At 28.5% G+C, this 24,077-nt stretch overlaps 1 long non-coding RNA gene across 1 annotated transcript; it reads right to left on the bottom strand.

The window, feature by feature from the left end:
• Nucleotides 1-14,630: 14,630 nt before the first annotated feature.
• LOC126854684 (uncharacterized) lies at nt 14,631-16,458 on the bottom strand. Its single transcript, XR_007688139.1, has 3 exons — nt 16,237-16,458; nt 14,892-15,043; nt 14,631-14,759 (listed from the first exon to the last, which is right to left on the bottom strand). It is a non-coding gene; the product is annotated as an uncharacterized LOC126854684 (long non-coding RNA).
• Nucleotides 16,459-24,077: the final 7,619 nt, after the last annotated feature.

Below are 24,077 nucleotides of genomic sequence, written 5' to 3'. Positions count from 1 at the left end.
CCCCCCCACTCTTAAAAAAATTTTAAAATTAAAAAATCGCCTCGTGGACGTCCACGAGTCCCCACTCTTTTTTTCTCAGGTACCTGCCTAGGGGGACAGGGGGGGAAGGGATCACAGCGGGGGGCTGGCGCCAAGGGGGAAAAGGGGGGACATTCCTGTCTCGCTATAGTGGCCCCTATACTACTCACAATAGAAAAATTGTTTTCTGAATTTTTTTTAATTAAATAATCCTCAATATCTTTTAAATTAACAACTTCTTTTAATTATATTTTTAAAAGAATTCTAATTATACTTATACTCCTCAGTATTAAGAAAGGAAAAATTATCTTTATCATTTTCATTAGAAAAATCACATGTATCATTCACTACTTTATTTTTCCAATTTTCTTTCGTTTGTAATATTATTTTTCCTTCTGTAGCTTTTCCTCACTATTTTGATTAATAATAACTTTATTTTTCTTTAATGCATCATAAGCTGCTTTTCCTTCGATAACTTTGGTATTAATTGTTTGTACGTGTTTTATAAAAAATTTATCAAATCGGCATGATTGACGTTCTTCTAAGAGATTTTCCTTAATATAACGAAAATAATTTTCAGATCGAGCAGATGTTGCGACAATATTTTTTGAATTAAAATAGTTTAACATAACATTAGTCCACGAGGGAAATTGTTTAAATAATCGTTTTAAATCATTGATAATTTGTGGAAAATAATACATATTCATATCTTTAAAATTAATTGACATATTTGAATTTTGCTCTGAATATGTTTGCTTTACTATTTGATCGATATAAAGCGAAAGATTATCAACATTGTAATTACAATTATGATCTACTGTCATAGCATCAATTCCATTATTACAAGAAATGTGTTCTGTACAATTATTGCCATTTTCACAAACACTGATGTGATATATTGTCTTATCTGTTTACAATCAATGGAATCATCAAATTTGAAAGTTTCAATTCTTTTTAATTCCATTGAATTTTTGCATAACATTTATTTTCGTTTTGACTGACAATCAAAACTGATTTCATAAATTTTTCTAAGTCTTCAAACTTTTCAATTATAGTCATAAATCCTATACACCGTAAATAAAAATATTTTATTGCTGGTTTTGCACGAGATAAACAGTCTAGCAACACAATATATCAGCAATATATGAGCAATATTAATTTGAACAAATAGCCATGCTACAAACTGAGTTTTTCCAATTAAAAAATCATAACAAATTGACAAATACTTTTTATAAAATATTTCATTAGTTGCTAAAGTAATCTCATTTTGAAGTGTAATTGACATATCAGTGACTACTTCTAAAGGAACATGTGCGCCAGATGAAATCCATTCTCGTAACCAGAATTCAACGATTTGAGTGTCTTATTCCCTCGTTCCGAGAGAAGTTGACCAGATGGTATTATAATATTTTGAACATGAGTAATTATTTGATATAAAAAAATGTGATTACTAGAATTATTTTCCAAACGTGTTATTTTACGAACAACACTTCCTGTCGCGTCAATAGAAACAATTGAACCAAGTTTTATCACGTCATTATAAACGTGAATTTGTTCCGGTGTTCAATACATAAAAAAAATTTATCAAAGCCTATTTAAATGGCACGATTAAATTCAACCGTAACTTTTTAAATGTTCAAGCGATTTCCATATAGTATCTTTAACACCAAATTCTTTATTTTTAGCCTCGAAACGTACTGCATTAATAACATTGTTATTAAATTTTGATACCAAAGGACCAATTTGATCACTGTATTTATATTTTCTGATTAATTCACTTCTAAATACATCGGCTTTTTTATATTTCAAAAATTTTTATGCTTCTTAAATGACGTTTTTCGAATTCCGGACACATCTTTTTTTGGAATGTGATAAACTTTCAGTATTTAAGGTAATGAATTCAAGCGATACATCATCATCATTGCTAAACTGAAATAATCCTTGCCCATAAATTTGAGCCTTACAATTGTGATCACTGCAGAATCCATTATTTTTACAATATAATCTGTAGCATAACAGTTTCCGTGTATTATTTTTTGGTTCTTGAGAGAATACGCACATGGTAATTTTTCTTGTACAAAAATTAATTCAGAAAAAATGTGTCCACTCATTCTTCAAAGAATAATAATTTCTCCCCTATTATTGCTTTTCTCTTCTGGCTTGATATTTAACTATTGTTTTTTTGATAAAGCAATTTTGAGTTGAATTTCTTTATCATTACATGTATGTTGAATATTCCATTCAAACTATCAAAGCTACTGCTATTATTATCATTACACAAATCAGAAACATCAATGTCATTTCACTTAAAGTTTATTTTTTTTCCGTAACGTTATTAAAATTAATCACATTTTTCATTTTTTTATATGTTTCGAAAACGTTATGCTGCTTTTGATGAACATTAAAGTATAAATTAAAAGATTTCATTTGATTGTCCCATGTTACGCATATGTCTCTCCACACTGAATGAAATTTAGATTTGCCGGTTTGATTGTCACAAATTTCAAAATATTTTAAAGTTTTTATAATTTCAGAATTAGATATTGCAGCACCCATTATTATAAACAAAATTATAAAAAACGTATTGCAATGTAATATGAAATTTGCAGTGATCATCCTTTCATTTCTTTTTTATACTCATTACTATAATTTCAAAATATCACGGATGGAAGCAAAATAAAAGCACTATATCTTAATTATCAGAATAACCTATTGATTTATTAATTTAATCTGAATCGTCAACCGTGCCAAAATGATAAATTTTCTACAATATTAAAAAACTTACTTAATTTTTAAAGATCTTGAAGTGGCAAAAATCATCATCGCAGTTGATATAGACATCAAAAAACTTCAATAACTTTACTAATCAATGACCTTGATGTAAAATTGCTTCTATTCCAAACCAACATTTCACTTTGCGTATACATAGTGTAGAAATGGCGCAGTAATGTTTAATTAGTTACGTACCTGCACATAAAATAATTTCAAATTATAAGACAAAAAATGATTAAAAATTTTAAAGCAATAATTTTAAACAATATACCTTAGTTTCATCCATCAGCAAATAAAATGTTCCTCATTGTCAAATTGGAATAAATAAACTAATAGTTTGGGTTGTACAGCAACACTTTTCATATAAAAATGTTTCTTAAGTCAGTCTTTCGAAATGATTGGAAATTGATATGATAAATCCAAAGTCCATCCAAAATCAAATACTTTTATCAAAATTTGTCCACCTCGAAGCAATACAATCTAAAAAAAAACGGATCTCGATTTCATTTAGTTCGAGATATTCGACCTTGAAATTTAGCATTTGTATGGAGCATATACCTTAAAAAGATGGCACAAGTTGCTTTACTTCCTTCTAAACTGCTAAATAAGCTATGACTTCTTCTAATATTCTTCTAATATTTTACCTGACATTGGGTTCAAAATTCTAATTTATTTATCATTACATTTTTTTATCATTACATATAATAACTAATCAAGATCCATTCCAGTTCCAACATGCGGAATAAACCACATCTGGATGATAATCAATGCATATTAAGGCTTCTTCTGTACTAATATTCCAGATAATAACAAGATTGTCCAAACCAGCTGTCAACACATTTAATGCGAATAGATGCTTTAGCACTAAACTGACTCTGCGTTGGTACAGTTGCAGGTCTATTATTGATTCAATTAGTATCCTAGAAATACCTCCATCAGGTGCCATACTTTGACAACACAATCTTCAGAATCAAAAGTTATGATATTATCGTTATGAGGACACCATGCAATATCTAACATAAGTCCTTTGTGTCCACCTACTAAAAGATAGTCTGCTGGTATTCTTCCTAACTATAATGTTTTATAAATATATTGTAAATCATTATTTGAAAGATATAGAATATTTCCATATTATATATATTATATACTATGTAGTATATACTATGTAAAAGATTCTTTTATTATTAATCAGAGAAAAAACGAGTTGTGTATATAGATATTGTACGGAATGACACGAGATGTTGAACGCGACGATACACGTAACAAATACAAGAAAGACAGAACACGGAAAAAAAGTCACGCACGTATAGTTACAAAAATACCTTTAATTATAATAAATAATTATCACAATTAATTTACACAGTTCAAATAGTTAAGAAAAGCGTAGTCCGAAAAGAAAGATAAGCGGTCGTGATATAATCGAATGTACAAAAAGAAAAGCGGTCGTCGTAAACGGTTTTAAAATAAAGAAAAGGGATCATATAATGCATTGTATCGGAGTGCGGTTTAACTATGCGGTGTAACTGCGCGTAAGAAGCGAGTGCGCCCGCTCCTCGAGAGCCCTTTTATAATGTATCTTTTGCCGCTGCCAGTAATTTCAATCGGTTTAAAATCCGAAAAGGCGCCGAATTTTATTGGCTGCCACGTGAAGTGCTGGCGCAAGGCAAAAATTAGCGAGCACGATTGGCCGGTGGCTCTTACGTCATCGCATACGTCACGGTATCGCGCGAACCGCTTACTTTATCGTGCGCCTAATCATGGAAGTTGTTTGCGCGATTTGTTATTAAACTTGTTTGCGATATGGGCTTTGTTAGCGGCAGAAAAAGTTGAGAGTTTGACTATTTTTCGACTTTGAAATGATATAAGAAATAAATAATACGAGATGTTAGCCGAATAAAATATAATTATTTTAAGACCATGTCGCAAATCTTTCTTATAATTAAAATGAATAATTTATTGAAGATGTTTTAATGTGATCTCGAACAATGTATTTTTATTTTATACAACATAAATGATATATACAATACAAGTTATTTTCATTTTTTATTTTATTATAGTTATATACAACAAATGTATACACAAAAACACACACATTTATAATACTCTTTTTATTTATAAAATACACAATGTTTCATTTATGCTCTATAAAATGAAGATAAAATTATAAATATAATATATAGATAAATATAATATATAATATATAAATAAATTATTTTATTATCATGTAGGAAAACAAAAATACAAGGTATAAAAATAAAACAAATAGAAGAATGTAATAATAGCAATGAATACAATAAAGAACAAGCAGAGAAAAAGAAAGAGAGAGATTGACTGCGTGGGCGCTCCACCATTACAGCGGCGCGCGGCTCACTGATGTGCGTGCGGCTAAAAGTCGGCGCTAAAATTGGTCAGACTTTACTTAATAATAACTTTTTTATTAAAAGTCACAGAATAAAATGGTAAAGGACTTTTCTGTTCAGTTTACTGTGTTCTATTATTATAGTGCTATTATTATTATAGTGCTATTATTTTGTATATGTAATGTTTATTAGCAGGATAAAGAAAGGACTTTTTTTTATAAAAAAGTTCATATTCTAATAACGGCTTTACAAATGTTATCCGTTGCCTATATCTATTTACTGCAATTTTTAAAATATTGTTACGTCCACGCGTCAACTTCGAGTTTTATCTAAACGCACATCACAATCCGCACACTCACTCCGCGTCGCAAATAATAACACTTATTATTAAATAAGTAAAGAAACTTTAATATTAGAACAGAACACAGAATACATAAAAAAGAACAGATAAACCCGTTACAAAAAGAGAACGGGATCAATCGCGGAAACGTCCGCACCAAATCAAATCCGCCGCGAGACTAAGATGGCTTAAAACATCCAAATGTCAGCCTTTGTTATAAACATCTCCCTTAGCGACGCGTCAAGGAATCATCTTCCGAAAACAGTACAGCACACCAGCATAGGCGACAGGGACGGATAAACAGAAGGCGGACGTATCACTGCCCCCTCCTCTTCTATAAGATTGTCGTCCCGACAATCTATAAAATAGGCTCAAGGGTTGATCATTCTTCTCTTCTTCCAAACGTAGATTCCAGGATACCTCAATGGCTCCTTGCTCTACTCTGTGCTACTGCAACAGGTTAGGAGCACCATCACCGGTTCCAATCATACGTCTTTCAGGAACGTGAAGAAAACCGTCGGACCTTCTTCTTTTTCCGTGTCCTCTGCGCCTCGCTTTGCTTGTGGTAGGTTCATCATGTCGCTTCATGGAAATCTTCGGACAAGGGGGGGATATCCACTGTGGACCCGACATCCTCAAAGAGGACTCCCCAAGCCCCTGCCTCGGCATTCGCTCTAAGATCCGTCGGGAAAACCATGGCTCAAAAACCGCGGGTGAGGCAGTCTTCAACAATAAATGGTGTACTCTTCAGTATTCTTCACACCATAGTCTCCTTCAGCGTACGACGTCTTACAATATATATATTTAAAAATTTATATATTTAAAAAATAAAAAAAGATTATAAGTGTGATTTGTATTTATTATTGTAATAATATTAAAATAAAGGACAATTATATTATACATATATCAAATTTTTATTTAATAATAACATGTTATATATCTCGCATCATGCTATTTCAATATTAATTATGTATGCTTTCCTTACTTACGTATAGTAATATGTCATTATGCAAAAAAAAAATTATCAATAAATGTATATCTCACATACACAACATGTTATTACAATATTAGTTATACATATGCAAAAAAAGTTAAAGTATACATACGTAGTATTTATTTTATTATTCTCAAAATGGATCTTATTGCTACAAAATATATTATTATAGAAAAAAAAAGTGGTGGACATATATTTCGCATTGCACAACATAATATTAATTGTACGTATGCAAAAAAGTCAAAGTATACATACATAGTATTTATTTTATTATTCTCAAAATGAATCTTATTGCAACAAAATATATTATTATAGAAAAAAAAAGTGGTGGACATACATCTCGCATTGTACAAGATAATATTAATTACACGTATGCAAAGAAAGCCAAAGTATACATACGTAGTATTTATTTTATTAATTCCAAAATGAATCTTATTACAACAAAATTTTAATCGCTTTAATTTATTAATCTATTTGTCACTATACGTAGTATATATACTTTGTTTGCATATGTACTGATAATACGTTATTATATAAAACAACAAAAAACTTATGAATAGATATATCTCGCATCGCACAACATGCTATTTCAATATTAATTATGCATACGTATGCTTTCCTTACTTACGTATAATAATATGTTATTATGCAAAAAAAATATAAATATATATCTCACATGCCCAACATGCTATTACAATATTAGTTATACATATGCAAAGAAAGTCAAAATATATATACATATTTATCATTCCCAAAGATCTTATTGCAACAAAATTTTAATCGTTTCAATTTATCAATTTGTCAATATAGATAATATATACTTTGGCTTTCTTTGAATATGTATAACTAATTACGTTATTTTATAAAAAAAACTATAAATATATGTCACTTATTACATAACATGTTACTATAATATTAATAAATTAAAATTTTGTTGTAATTAGATCTACTTTGAGAAACATAAATATTACATATACACACACACACATATATATATATATATATATATATATATATATATATACACATAAAGATAAAAAAGATACGCCAAGTACATAAAAAAATTCTAATTTGTACGCAAAAAATTACTAACAAAAATTTTAATATTTATCCCTAAAAAATAATTTTTAAATTTTGCAGAAAAAATATAAATTTTTATAAAAAACAGTTATTTGCAAAAAATATAAATTTTTATAATAAACAGTTATTACAAAAAGAAATGAGATACCTCTAAAAAGAACCTTACAAAAGTAAAATAAACACGCCAAGTACATAAAAAAAATTTTAACTTGTACGCAAAAAATTACTAACAAAAATTTCAATATTTTTCTCTAAAAAATAACTTTAAAAAAAATTTTTTCTTGAAAAATAATTTTCTCTTAAAAAATAAAAAATCAAAACTAAATATGAAATCATTAGTTAACTAGCCAAATACATTAATCATAAGCTTTACCATAAGTCCGAAACGAAAAGCATGAAGATTAAAGCGACATACAAATACTTGGCGTGCTCATCGAATTATATGTCATATTAATATACTGATAATGATATAGTAATACACATATATTGATATAATAAACTGATAATAATAATCTTGCAAATTTTTATTTTACGGGCACGCCAAGTGCAAATTTAATTATAAAATTGATGAAACCATTAACCTCTCAGCGAAAACGTACAAACGTCGTCCAAACTCATTACATTAACATTCTAAAAACCTTACGCGTAGCATTGTATTAATATTTCTATAATGCAACAAATAATATTATTTTTATTAAGGATCTAATATTATTTTAAGGAACTAATATTATTTTTATTAATAAAATTAATAAAAAGAATTAGACGAGGAAACCAGGACGGTATTCTGTGCAAAATGTGTTTATTAGATCTTAGAATATTTGCGAACGTTTTGGTCCTTTCATTGGACCATTCATTTAATTTATTAATTTTTTAATATAATTGACATGTCCTAAGTTTATATTATGTTTATTACCGTTTATTTTTTATATTTTTTAAAGCGTTTCCGTGCGTTTGTAGACCGTCATTTTATTCTAACCGTTTTACATAGATTATGTTAGTTTATTATTTGTTTATTTATTTTTGTCTGCGCTGAAGATGATCCAATGAAAGGATCGAAATGTTCGCGAATAGTCTAAGTTCTAATAAACATATTTTGCACAGAATATCGTGCTGGTTGCCTCGCCTAATTCTTTTTTTTAATTTTGTTAATCATTTGGAACCTTTAAATATTTATATTATTTTTGTTAAGGAACCTTTACAAAATAATATTATATTAACAAAAATCGATTAAACACTATTGGTTCAATAACTTTCAATCGTTTTTTTATTATATTCAATAATTGAATAATTCAAACTTTTTTTCTTAATATATATGGAATCTCATAAAAAATCCTTAAGATCAAATAAAACGAGTTTTTTAATAGTGTATTTTTGAAAATATAATATATATATATATATATATATATATATATATATATTCATTTTTAATAACGGATGATTTATTAACGGATGATTAAACTTTTTCGAACATTTATTTGAGGAATGTCTCCTTCACAGAATCGAACATTGTAGTAAGAGATTATACGGAAATTACAAACTTACACATTTTAATGATCATATATAACTGATCATATATAATATACTGTTATATACTACTTTATAATAAAATTTTACTTTATAATATTGTCGGAAGATTAATGAAACTTTATTTTAATATTTAGTAATATTACACGCAATTATTTCACTTTTCGCGTATGCTAAAAATATTACAAAACTATAAAAAATTGTTTAACATTAATTATATATAATTGAATTTGATGTTTTCATATATTTAAAATTATTATTTATTTAATTTTTTACAAGAAATGTTATTGTGCGCAATATTCCAAAAACTTACAATATACAGGGTGTCCTGCAAAGATTGTGCCAACGGTCGTGAGTGGATAGAGCACAGTAAACTGAACAGAAAAATCCTTTACCATTTTTTTATCTGAGCTTTCTTTTTGTTGTTATATGATATTAAAGTTAATCAATCAGCGCCTGTCTACAACGGAAAACAAAGGAGGGACATCGGGGTTCGGAGTAACGAGACGGCTTTCTGCTGTATAGTATTCAACCGCTAGTTCGTTTGTTTATCGCTATGCGACGCGCGATGCATCTATCTCGCATTTGAAATTCAGTCATGAGAATTATATAAAGCTTGCAAAGAACTGGAATAAGATTAAAAATGTAACTTTAATATGATTTTTAATGGAAACTATTAAAAATGGAACTATCAGTCTAATTTCTGGTATAATCCCAATAATAGAGAATTCAGATATTGGACTGATTTTTTCTTAGAAATTGGGCAGATAAATGAAAAAGTTAAAATCATCTTTTATTTTTTATTAAAGATGTAAAATTTTATATATATATATATATATATATATACTTAAAATGTTGAGCTTGTCGCGAAAAATGTGCAGGCGCCCTCTCATGTTGAAAAATCAATTGTTGTCTTTCGCGGATGGGAATATCTTCTAACAATTCTGGTAACTGATGTTCCAAAAAATTTGTATGAACTTTACCAGTTAAGCGGGGCGGTAGGAAATAAGGATCGATCTGAAAATTGCCGAAATAAGAGATTATCGAAACTGCAAAATAAAATTATTTAAATTATTTACAATTAGTAAATTTATTACTGACAATTCTGTTCGCAGTTATTCCTGCCCATACATTTATCGTCCAACGATATTGGAAAGCGTGTTGCCGAATAGCGCGCGGATTTTCTTCGGCCCATAGTAAATAATTATGGCTATTAAAAATACCGTTGGGCGTAAACGTTGCTTCGTCGGTCCATAATATGCGTTCGGGAAAAGAATCATCCCGCCGACATTGTGCAAGAAATCCTGTGCATGTTTCACCAATTATTAACATTTGTTAAAAATAACACAAAAATATATTAAATAAATGAATAAAAATAGCTACGCAAAAATTGATGCGTGGTTCCTGGTCTCTCGGCAAAAGTTGCTGGACACGTTGGAAATGATATGGATGCAATCCATTTTGGCGCAAAGTACGATGCACTAAATATCGCGAGAAACCAAGTGTCTCAGCTAAATGGCGCACACTATTTTGCGGATTTTCGCAACATTTCAAGCGCGCATTATCCGGATAAGTGGATGGGTCGAGGTGGTCCAATCATCTGGCCGGCGCGATCACCGGACCTTAATGTTTTGGATTATTTTGTATGGGGGCACATAAAAAATTTAATAGAACAAAGGCGTGATGGTACAGAAGCAGAAATGCGAGAAGCAATTCTCGCAGTTTTCAATACTATCACGCCGGAAATGGCGTATCGCGCGACGCGCAATATTATTCGAAAGGCCGAACTCTGTCTACAAGAACGAGGAAGACACTTCGAACAATTTTTGCATTAAAATATGAGAGTGAATTAGACCTATTGGGGATACCACTTTAAAAAAAATGCGCCATGCTATCTACTGCAAGGTGGTGCGGAAACGATAGCACATTTTCTGTTGTGTGTGTGTGTGTGTGTGTATGTGTGTGTGTGTGTATGAGAAAGAGAGAAAGAGAGAGAGAGAGTAATAATTAATGCACAAGATTCTTACTCTTAGATTTAGAGAACGATAGAAAAAACTGGAAATAAATATTGAGTGCTAGGAATAAAATTAATTATTTTATAACAATAAAATCGAAAGGATCCTGATATACAAATTTAAATATAAAGGGATCTTAAACTCTTGTACTTTTATTAAGAGCCCCTTATAATCGAATTAAAATTTGTATATCACGATTCTTTCGGCATAGTAATATATTAATCAAACATATTTTATATTTTAATTGTAATAGATATTATTTTTATTGAGATAAATACCAATCAGAAAAATTTTTTTATCTCATGTTTTATATCATATTGTCTCATGATTATCATATTTTTCACGATAAATTCTAAGAGAAAATTCTCTCCATGTCATATTCATTATTTTATTTTTATTTAATATTTATTATTTATTTTTAAAATTTCTCTACGCTCGTACATACTGACAACTGAAAAGATCACATACATAAAACGGAGCGCATATTATGTGTATAATTATTTCGGTTGCCATAGCGAAGCACGCTCGCAAACCGCTCCTCCCATTGCTTCGCCGCGGACCGAGTATCAATTGACAGTGGGAGGCATCTTCGCGCCGCGAGCTTTTCGCGGCACTTCGTTGGCTGATCTTTTAAAATTAATATTTCATTAAATATTGAGAAAATCACAAAATGGTACAGGACTTTTTTATTCAGAAAAACACCCTCTACTTTCCCTTAAAAGGAAATCCGCGAATTATCGGACACCCTGTATATATATATATATATATATATATATATATATATATATATATATATATATATATATATATATATATAAAGAAAAAAAAATTTGAATTATTTAATTATTAGTGAAAAAATTATTGAAAGCTATTGAAAACCAATAGCGTTTAATCAATTTTCGTCAATATAATATTTTTTTGTAAAGATTTCTCAATAAAAATAATATTAGGAGATTTATCTATTAAAACTTCTTAAAATATCTATGATTATACCATGCGACATCCATGTCACATCCGTATGATATCTATAAATACATCTAATGGATGTTGAATGGAAGTAAAAAATACGAAACTGTGGATGTCTAATAGATATCTATAGATTACGTAGGCGTCTAATAGAGGTTTCGAAGAATTCTCCATGATAGATGTCTACTAGACATCCATTAGAGATTTTTGTTCCGTGTAGGGCCGGTTTATTTGCTTATTTATTTTTTTTGTCTGCGCTGAGGATGGTCCAAAGAAGAGACTAAAACGTTCGCAAAGCCTTATGATCTAATAAACATATTTTGCATCCCATACAATGCTGGTTTCCCTTGCCTAATTCTTTCTATTAATATTTATAATTAGTATTATATGTACATAAATATGTCATGTAAACTTTTTTTAAGATATAACATATAATCGATCAAATAAATAAATAATTCTCTTTTTATTCTTTATATATAATAATATATTGAATGAATAGCAACATGTCTTAATCGATCAACTAAATTAATAATTCTCTTTGATTCTTTATATTTAAAACAAAGTTATAAAATTAATATAACATGTTTTACTTGATTAACCAATAATTCTTTTTAATTATTTATACGTAAAAGTATATATGCGTATATAATTTCAAAGTGTAAAAATATTATATGTATATAAATATATCAAATCTTAATCGATCAATTAAATCAATAACTCTCTTTGTTTCTTTATATGTAATAATATATTGAGAAAATTGTAAAATGTCTTAATCGATCAACTAAATTAATAACTTTCTTTGATTCTTTGTAAGTATTAATATATTGAGAAAATTGTAAAATGTTTTAATCAATCAACTAAATCAATAATTCGCTTTAATTCTTTATACGTAACAATATATATGTATATAATTTTAAAGTGTAAAAATATTTATTACTAGTATTATACTAGTATTATATGTACATAAATATATCGTGTATACTTTTTTTAAGATATAACTTATTTTAAGATATCATAATCGATCAAATAAATCAATAATTCCCTTTGATTCTTTATACATAATAACATATTGAAAGAATTGCAACATGTTTTAATCGATCAACTAAATCAATAATTCAAATCTTTGATTCTTTATAAGCAGTTCTTTATATAAAGTTCTAAAACTAAATCAATAATAATAATAAAACTTAAAACAATAAATTTCATAATAAAAAAAAATAATCTAAATGAGGTGCGAAAACAGAGGATCGTAGAATGAGAAGCCCGACGTGAGCGCGAGAGAGAGAGAGAGAAATACAGTGCGAGCGGTAGTAAAATCGAACTGGATAACTTTAACGGCATAAATCAAGAGACACGGTAGTATTTCGCGCCAAGTATAGCGAGGCACACCGTATATTTATACGGCGAGTCGGTTAGTTGCAAGTACCTCATAATAACGGTTCTCAGTAATGGCTGGACCGATCGAATTTTTAATAGACTTAATGGATAGCTTGGGTCTTAATTATATACGGAAAATGTTTTTATTTTTGCTGTACTTGATCTAAAATCAGAGATATTATGATGCAAAGTTCCATATGTGAAAATTTTAAGAAACGTCCACGTCGTCATCGACAAATATGTATATATATAGTATAATATAAAATGTCCATTTGTTGCTTTCGACGAAAGATTGTGCGTTATTCTGAGTTATATTAGCAACGCTCTGCAATTAGCAATTAGATTGATTGAAAAATTAATATGGTAACCATATCTAAATTAAAGGCTTACATTTGTGTACAAGGCTGAATTGAATCTGACCATAGTGGATGTTCCTTTTTATTGGAAACAAAGTTTAGAAAAACATGGCAGAACCAATAGAAATTGTCAGGGAAAACAATAATTTAAAAAGAAATGAAATAAGAAAATTACATACAATTTATATTTATTTAAATAAAAAAATTACGAACAGCTTGTACTTTTATAAATTTATATATTTATTTAAATAAGAAAATTACGAACAACTTGTATTTTTTTATAAATTCTTAAATTAAAGAATAAAAAAAAGTTAACTCAAATAATAATAATATAACTATATTTAATATAATATTCTAAGATAATAATATACGATATTATAAAAAATATAAACTATATAATAAAAATTAAAACTTTTTAATTTTTTAATATTTAATTATAGAATGGCCATTGTTTTTCTATTGAGTATATTGATTTGGTTATTCTGCTTTGGTACAGACAATTTTTATTCTATATGAAATAAATCGTCTTATAATTTGCAAACCTGATTGGTGACAATTGTCTGTTTGCTGTCTCTCTTTCTCTCTCTCTCTCTCTCTATCTGTCTATCTATCTATCTGTATCTATCTATCTATCTCTATCTATCTATCTATCTATCTATCTATCTCTATCTATCTATCTATCTATTTTATAATTAAATAATGTTAAATAAATTATATTTTTATTATTAATTTAAATTTTTTATAATATATTAGAGATAAATAATTTATTAGAGATTTTAAAAGATAAGAAGGAAAAGGAGAAGGGAAAGCGAGCAATAAAATTTTGATAATATATATATTTGGTTAAAATATTTTTTCATTAGAAATATAATTTTATTTTTATTTTTTTTTTCTTCATATTTTTTCTCTCACTTTTTCATCTTTTCTCTTCACTTTTGTGTTTTTTCTATTCTTCTTCTAAAATTAAAAGAATTATATAAATAAAATTTAATTAAATTAATAAAAACATTTATCACTCGCTATTCATATAATATTGAATTAAATGAACAAGCAAAAAATATATAAAATATATAATTTCTGACAACGTACTTTTTATTGTCCTCTTCCTCTTCCTCTTCCCCTTCCTCTTCCTCTTCTCCTCTCTCCCCAATAAAAACTAAGAGCAGACAGTTTATACAAAAAATTTAGAAACTGCTGCTCCCTTTGGCAGCGGCCCGATTGCCTTCCTCTTGGTCTCCAGTCTGTAATAATAAAAAATTTTATTTTAGTTTACTTTCTATATATAGCACAATAGCATTGTAGTAGATTTATTTTATTGTAATTTTAATATTGTGATCTCATATAGAATATAAATATCTCATAGAGAAAAATATTTATGAATCTTCGCTCCATTCTATAAATACTTTTCTCACATGCGCTGCACTTGATTATATCTGGCTCTACGTATAGTACAGTAATATTTTGAATACATAACTTTAATTTAATGTTGCGATCACAGATGCAATCCATTTTATTCTATAAACATTTTCCTTATGTTGTACTTAATTGTATCTGCATATAGAACAGTAATATTGTGAATATATAATTTTAATTCAACGTTGTGATCATAAATATAATCAAGTGCATCGCATAATGTCATAATTACATAATAAATAGAACCAAATATAATCAAGCGCAGCGCATGTGAGAGAAAAGTATTTATTTATATAATAAAGCAAAGAAACATAAATACTTTTCTCGTTGCATTTGATTATATCTGATAATTATGACATTCTATTATAATTCAACATTGCGATCATAGATACAATCATCAGACCTAATGAGAAGACTATTTATGTTTCTTTATTCTATAAATGTTTTTCTCACATGTGTGCAGCACTTATACTCTGCATTATATAAATAAATACTTTTCTCATACACGATGCTTGGTTATATCTGTGATCACAACGTTGAATTAAAATTATATATTTACAATATTACTATGCTATATGCAGAGCCAGATTATAATCATCAAGTGTAACGCATGTGACAAAAGTACTTATTTATATAATGAAACAAAGAAACATAAATACTTTTCTCGTTGCATTTGATTATATCGGATAATTATGACATTATGACATTCTATTGTAATTCAACATTGCGATCATAAGCATGCAGAGTGAGAGTGCTGCACACATGTGAGAAAAACATTTATAGAATAAAGTGAAGAAACATAAATAGTCTTCTCATTGACCATGATGATTGTATCTATGATCGCAATGTTGAATTACAATAAAATGTCATAATGTCATAATTATCAGATATAATCAAATGCAATGAGAAGTGTTTTATGTTTCTTCGCTTCATTCTATAAATACTTTTTTCACATGCACTGTACTTGATTATATTGTGCTCTGCATGTAATACAATAATAAAAAGAAGGACAATTACTTACTTAAATTATGCTCCTGTTATACAACAGCAGTTCCTTCTGCTTGGACATGTCTAGGCCCAGGCCTCTGCTGGGCAGGTCCTGCTCTTGCACAGCTGGGGACGCTGTGTTAGATCCAGCCTTTGGTCCGCGCCATCTAAAAGCGGGAACTTGCGCGCCGGCTGATGCGACGACTGGTGTGTTATTTGATGTGTCGGCTGAGGCGCCGACCCGTGCTCCAGCTTGCGCGTCAACTTGCGTGCAAGTCTGCGCGTCAACTTGCATAAAAATTTGCGCGCTACACGCCAACACATCAACCGGTGTTCCCACCACCGAGTCAAGCTCCAACATGACATCTTCCATCGACATCTAGAAAAAAAATAAAATTTTAAAAATTGTTGTTTAATTTTATAATTATCCTTATTAAAATACTTACATCGCGTTCATCATGTTGACCGTTTTCCGCCATGTTATCAACTATGATTTCTTCTTGTATTCGACCTCAACTTTTATAAATAAATGAATCATAAGGTTTACAAACCATGCTATTACGAGATTTATTACTTCGTTTGGCATAATTTTTATTGCTTGAATAGTTAGATTAGTTTATTTTACTATAAAACAAGAAATTTAAAAAATATTGACGGCGTTTCTTAAATATACTGTTGAATAATATAACAACAATCATAAAGGTAAAGAACTGATTAAATTAAATAAAATTTAAATAGTATTTTTATGTCATTATTTATAATCTTTTCATTTTTTACAGATCCAAAAGATTATAAAAATTAATTGGCTGCTCTGGCGCTGCATAAAAGCTGCCGAAAGCGCTGAAAATATATTAGCTGCATTAGCGCTGAATATTGGCTTGCCTTAGGCACTCAATTAGAAATATTGTATTTGGATTTATTAGATGTCCAAATAGAAAATGAATTCGTTATTATTGAATTTTATAATATATTTTATTGTTATAAAATTAAATATATAATAATTTATATATATAAAATATACATAACATATGTATAATATATAATAATATATATATTTTTATACGTTTCTATTAAAAAATGCGAGTTTAAAAAGAATCATTATGCATCTATGTAAATTATTACATATCTTATATAAAAAGATATAAAAGCTGCTGTGTATCTATAAAAAACTGCTGTGCGTCTGTAAATAACGATTATTGTGTGTCAATACAGTTACTTATAAAAAGAGCTGTTAAACGTAAATAAAAGTAGTGTACATAAAGTCTATCTATCTAAAACAGCTCGTAAAGTTTTATTTTATATATATACAAAATGTCTGTAAAGACAAATAAAAAAATAGTTCTAATGCCCACAGAAAAAGAGATATAATTATTCCAGGCGAATGGTGACATTCATGTGGAACATTTCAACAATCTTTTGAAAAACTGTTCAGATTATAGACCTGTTGAAACATGGCGAATACAATCTTGATACGCTTCAACCAGTATTAGAGGATAAAAAACATATACAAATATTGCACAGTTCATCAAGTTTACATGACGGACATTGGGTATGTAGTTATTATAATAGAAAGAATATATTTATTTATGATTCATTAAATTCGAAAATTTTACATGTACATCATGAAAAATTCTTGAGAAAATTATTTCCAATATATAACTTCGAAAAGTCCTGTCAAGTTCCCAACTGTGCAACATCAACCAAATGGTAATGATAGCGGTATTAAACCCGAAAAAATTAGATATAATCATAGTTTAATGCGTTTGCATTTAATAAAGATTTTTGAATCTAATGTTATTGACCATTTCCTACAAGATCCACAATATACTCCTCAAAAGGTGCTTCCATTAGCAGTAATAAAAGCAAGAGAGATTGAAGCACTTCGTAAACATATTATACGTCAAAGTGAAACAAAACAACAAACATTAAATCATTTAGAAAAAGAGGATCATATTTATCAATTTAAGACAAAATTAAATAATAATCAATTACAATTAATAACAAAAAATATTTTAAAGAGTTTTATGAAAACAAATAATGATATTTATGAAGAAACTAATAAATGTTTTCAAAATAAGGTTTATATTAAAAACAATATTGACTGCAAAATTAACAATGATTTGTTTAATAACAACGAAACAAATATTAGAATTAATAAACAAATTTATATAAACAAAAAGTTTGAACAAAAATGCGCTAAAAAATATTTTCGATGTGAAAAAAGCATTGAACTAAAAAATATTAATGAAGATAAATATCATGATTTAAAAAATCAATGCGTTAATAAACGAGCGCGTTATATACAAAGTTTAGAAAATAATAATAAAGCGGAAAAACAAAATTTATTTGAGCAAAATTTAGAGAATAATCGTGGTAAACGTCGTAATCGATATAAACAAAATTTAAAAGAAAATCGTGCTAAACAACGTGATCAATATAGACAAAACTTAGAAGATAATCGCGTTAAAAAACGCGATCGATATCAGCAAAACTTAGAAGATAATTGCATTAAAAAACGCAATCGATATCAGCAAAACTTGAAAGATGAACGTGTTAAAGATCGATATTGATATGAACAGGATTTAGAGAATAGACGTGTAAAAAGGCGTATGCGTTATTCGACAAATTTTCAGTGCGAACGTGATAGATAAAAAAGATTGGATCCTGATCGTAAATGGCTTTATAACAAACAATATTATCAGAAAAGTAAAACGTTTGTATCTGCAATAACAAATTGTTATACTGCTAAAAAAAATACTAAAAAATATAAACAATTCTGGTCGAGAAATTCTATAAAATTTCGTCATTCTTCAGAAATATTTATAAAAAATATTGTAAAGAAGCTTAAAATTAAAGGCCGTATTGAGAAACAATTAGAAGCCGAAAAAATCGTACGTTGGTGTATGTATATTAGAAACAAACATATTTGCAATATATACAAAATGTTAGCTTTGATTAAAAAGAAATCGGAAGTGAGTTTGACTCTTGTCGTTAAATGTTTTACAATTGAAGAAAAATTACATGCGTTATGTGGCATATCTAGGCATACAGCCTCATCGGAAAATTATTTTATTGAGTCTGCATATCATAATGTAACATTATCGGATTCTTTGATGTTGAATAAGGAAGGACAAGTAATAAATATATTACCATTAATGGAAGCACAAGCAAAAAAATCATGGTTGTGCGATACGTGTAAAATAAATGATCCATTTTTAATTGATCGTTACCAAGAATTCCTTGAAATTATAAATACATGTACTTTAAGAAATGTACCAGAATTGATACGATGTATTCACGAATGTACTATGAAAACTTCAAATGAGAAATTGGGCCATACGCATAACTGTCATATCGATTTAACACTTTGCAAAGGAATGTTTCTTCCAATTCAATTATTATCGCCTCATTTTCAAAAAGTAAGAAATATTAAACGTTTAATTTATCAACTTACAAATTTTTATCGAAAAATGGAAAATCTTGTTAAGGCATTAATTCAGGTTGATTTAAATAGATTGAATGAAATTGTTACTTCTGCACAAGAAGAAGTAAATATGTATAAACATCAACAAACATACATATTTCTGAGCGATGATGATATTATTTCTAAATATCGTAAAGCATTTGAAACTTTGATTAAACGTTCAACAGACACACCACGACATATTTGCGTATCATGTGAGAGATTGTGTTATAAAAGAAATGTTTCTAAAATGAATAGTTTTCAAGCACAAATAGACATTCAAATTTGGAGAGATTTAATGGCACATATACAACAACAAAAAATTAACGCGGAATATATGTGTAATTATTGTGCAGGAAAATTTCGTAAAGGTTTTATGCCTGCATATTGCATTTTGAATAATCTTTTCACATCTTTTTACATGATGTACCTGAAGTAATATCATCTCTTAACACATTTGAAAAAATTCTTATACAGAGAGCTAAAACATTTCAAATTGTTCTCAAAATGGGAACTGTTATTAATAAAAGATTACCTCAAAGACAAATGGTACAGAAAGTTAAAGGTAGAACATTTCATTTACCATTTCCATTACAGGAGACATTGAATAAATTATGTTCTATTACTGACCTAAATAAATAATAAATACTGAATAAATAATAATCACGAATTATATATTTTAATTAGAGGTATCCCGACAAAATCAAAAATTATTTGGGAAGAGATAGTTAATATTAAAAAAATATTTAATGCTTTAACGTGGTTAAAACGTAATAATACTTTATAGTCTCATATTATATTGCCAAATGATCATAATGATTTATATCTGACAAAATTAGAAAGTTCAGAATTCTAAATGGAAGAGACAGAAAATAATATAGAAGCGACATTGGATGATGAGTCTAAATTATTAAATGATCCGATAAAAGAGATTAAAAATGATATAGAAGTTATATTATAGAGTCAACAGAAAGCAATGTTAACTCAAATTACTAATGAAAATGATGGCTATTACGAACATACTATATACTATATATCCTTTATATGAAAAGAAAATGAATAAAACTACGACAACTTTATATCAAATGTTAAAAATTCACGCTTTGTCTTTGGATAATCTTGAACAATATTTAGATTTAATGTGTTTTCCAGATTTATATCCTCTTGGTATTAATGGACAACATGAGTTTAGGCAAATCAAACTTTTTGATCATGAATTTATTAAATGTCGTTTGATATCTAAACATCCACAGTATAGATTAAATCAACAATATTTATTTTATTTATTGAACGATGCAAATATTTGTCAATTAAGTCGTGGAATTTATCATAAAGTGAACATAACTAATCCGAGTCCGTTATACGGCTGCAGAATATTTAGAAGCAGTATCGAAAGAGTTATTAGAATCTAATTTGAATACAATATTTGCCACACTTCGAAATACAGAGCAATATTGGCGTAAACCGAGAAGCGATTTAAACTGTATGACGCAACATTATAGACCCGCGACATGGTTTTTAACATTAAGTCCGAGCGAGTGGTTATGGGAAGATTTAGGTGAATATATTCGTGAGGTAAATGGATGGCATGATACTTCCTTATACATTAGCGTACTTGTTGCTAGAGATCCTGTATCAACAGCCAGATTTCTCGATAATAAATTTCGAGCAATGCTTGATTTCATTACCTGCAAAGATCATCCAATTGGAGAAGTAACACATTTCTGGCGACGAGAATATCAAGGTAAAGGTATACAACATTTTCACTTATTAATATGGATTAAAAATGCACCGATTTTCGGTGAATCTATTATTGAAGAAGTCTCTAAATTTATTTTACAACATATAAGCTGCAAAATGTCGGATCAAAATATTTCGCCATTATTGTATAGGCGTGTTAATACGCATCAGCGACATATACATAACGATTATTGTCTTCGCTCTAAAAAAGAAGGACGTAAAGTTATACGTCGGTGTCGTTTTGGATTTCCTCGTCCAGTTACTGAAACTTTAAATATGAGAGATGTGGCAACTTCGATATCAGGTAGAAAACAATTGAAACATAAAAGTAGTCTTTATGATCTTCCTCGAACAGATAATGAAGTTAATATAAATGATTATAATCCTGTTCTTCTTACTGCATGGGAAGGTAATATGGATGTACAATTTATTGGTGAAAAATCATCACTACTTATGTGGTACATTACTAAATATATGAATAAAAGGAAAAGTGAGTTGTCTGATACTTGATAGTAAGAATAATAAAAACAAATCATTAGCGATCTTTATCTTTGGAATATCGCTTTACGATTTACGAATAATAGCGAATGTGGAGCTCTCGAAGCTGCTGATACGTTACTAGGTATTCCTTTATATGGAACTGATCAAAATACGATTATCAAATGGTTAAACGTGAATCAGGTACGATATAGAGAATTAAAAAATCGCAAAAAAATTAAAGCTCTTAATGCTGAATTTACAGTTATATTTTATCCATCTTTAATAGATAATCATTATCCACATAGACCAAATGAATTAGAAAATATGCCTCTTTATGAGTTTACACAATGGTATGATATTTCAAAAATAAAACCGAAAGATGAGGATATTGAATATTATAAAATAAATAATGATTATTATCTTAAACGATGACAGCGTGGATATCTTATTAATCATTATAGATATGATGTTAATACACAGTCAGAAAATTATTTCTTTTCGTTATTGCTTATGTTTCAACCATGGCGAAAATTAGAGGATCTTAGAAATGAATGCGACACTTATACCGAATCGTTTCACAAAGTAAAATTGCATCTTATAAGCATTGCAGTATCATGAAAGATTAAAAGAATTGTAAAAAGCATTTCAAACTGTAAAAGAGTTAGTTCAGCAATGTTTAGATGATGATTTACAAAAATAGCAGCTTCCGGATGATCCTGAAAATCCGATAGGTGTTCAATATATACAGGCTGGTGAAGCAATGCAAGATTTTAAAGATTTCGGTAACAAAATGATTCGAGAAATTGATGTATCTAAAATGATAGCAAAATTAAATACGGATCAAAAACGAGTATTTGATAGAGTTATTAATACTGTAAATTTTGATAATAAATCAATATTAAGATTATATAGTTAGCGGAGAAGGTATTGGAAAAAATTTTTTAATTAAGACTTTTAAATGCTGGATAAAACAAAATCTTAATAACAATATTGCTGTAGCACCTACTGATATAGTAGCATTTAATATAGATAATTTGACAGTTCATAGATTGCTTCAATTATCCGTTGAACATGGTCATGTTTCTAAGTATAAACAATTATCTGATCATGTATTGAAAGTTTTACGAGCAGATCTTAAACATGTTATATTTTTTGTAATTGATAAAGTGTCAATGATATCTAATTTGATTTTAATGTATATACATCTTCGATTGTCTGAAATATTTGACACTAATGATTGTGATGATGGTTGGTTTGGTCAAAAGCACATTCTTTTATTCGGAGACATGCTTCAATTACCTCCTGTACACGAAAATCCTATTTTTATGCAATTTATCCGATGAAAAAATTGCCAAACATCTTGGTTCCTTGAGTGCTGTTAATTTATGGACTACTTTATAGACTTATTTGATTACGATGAATTGACAATCAATATGCGCCAACAAGGAGATAACTCTTACTGTGAGTTACTTGACAGTAACTCACGGTAAGTACTCATTCGTATTGGTTTATTGACAAAATCTGATAATAAGATTCTTGAAAATAGAAAAATATCTTTCAAAGGAGATTCTTTCGAATCCAGAAAATTTTAAACGAATTATGTAATTTTATTGACAATCTGCCATCAGATACCGTTTGTTTATTGCCTACTTGTCGTATGTGTGATGTTCTCAATGATGCAATGTTAAATCGCATTGTTTCCAAAGAAATATTATTAATTGCTGAAGATAAAACTGAATGTATTTCATATGTAAAAAAAAGTATTAAGAGTATTGTCAAATAATGATGATGATAATAATTCTAGAACAGCCGGGCTTTCAAAACAAATAACAATTAAAATTGAATAAAAGTTATGATCCGGCGTAATATTAATGCTAGTTTGGGTCTTGTAAATGGTACAATTGCTACAGTGATTTCAATTGTACAAGATATATCTACTGATTATGTAGAAAAGATTAAACTTCTTTTATCATCAAGTTTAGAATATTTAATTGAAAGAGTAAGTATTAAATTTGAGGTAATTGATAGAGCGTATGTTATCAGAAAACAATTTCCAATATCTCTGAGTTATGGGATCACTATTCATAAAAACCAAGAATTGAATTTGCAAAGTGCTGTTATGGATATTGGTAACTCTGTATTTAATTGTGATCAAGTTTACGTTGCATTGTCGCGAGTAATATTTCTAAAAG

Source organism: Cataglyphis hispanica, chromosome 1, assembly GCF_021464435.1.
Source record: "Cataglyphis hispanica isolate Lineage 1 chromosome 1, ULB_Chis1_1.0, whole genome shotgun sequence".
In the NCBI taxonomy this organism is placed as follows: domain Eukaryota; kingdom Metazoa; phylum Arthropoda; class Insecta; order Hymenoptera; family Formicidae; genus Cataglyphis; species Cataglyphis hispanica.
This window is presented reverse-complemented; position numbering and strand designations above follow the sequence as displayed.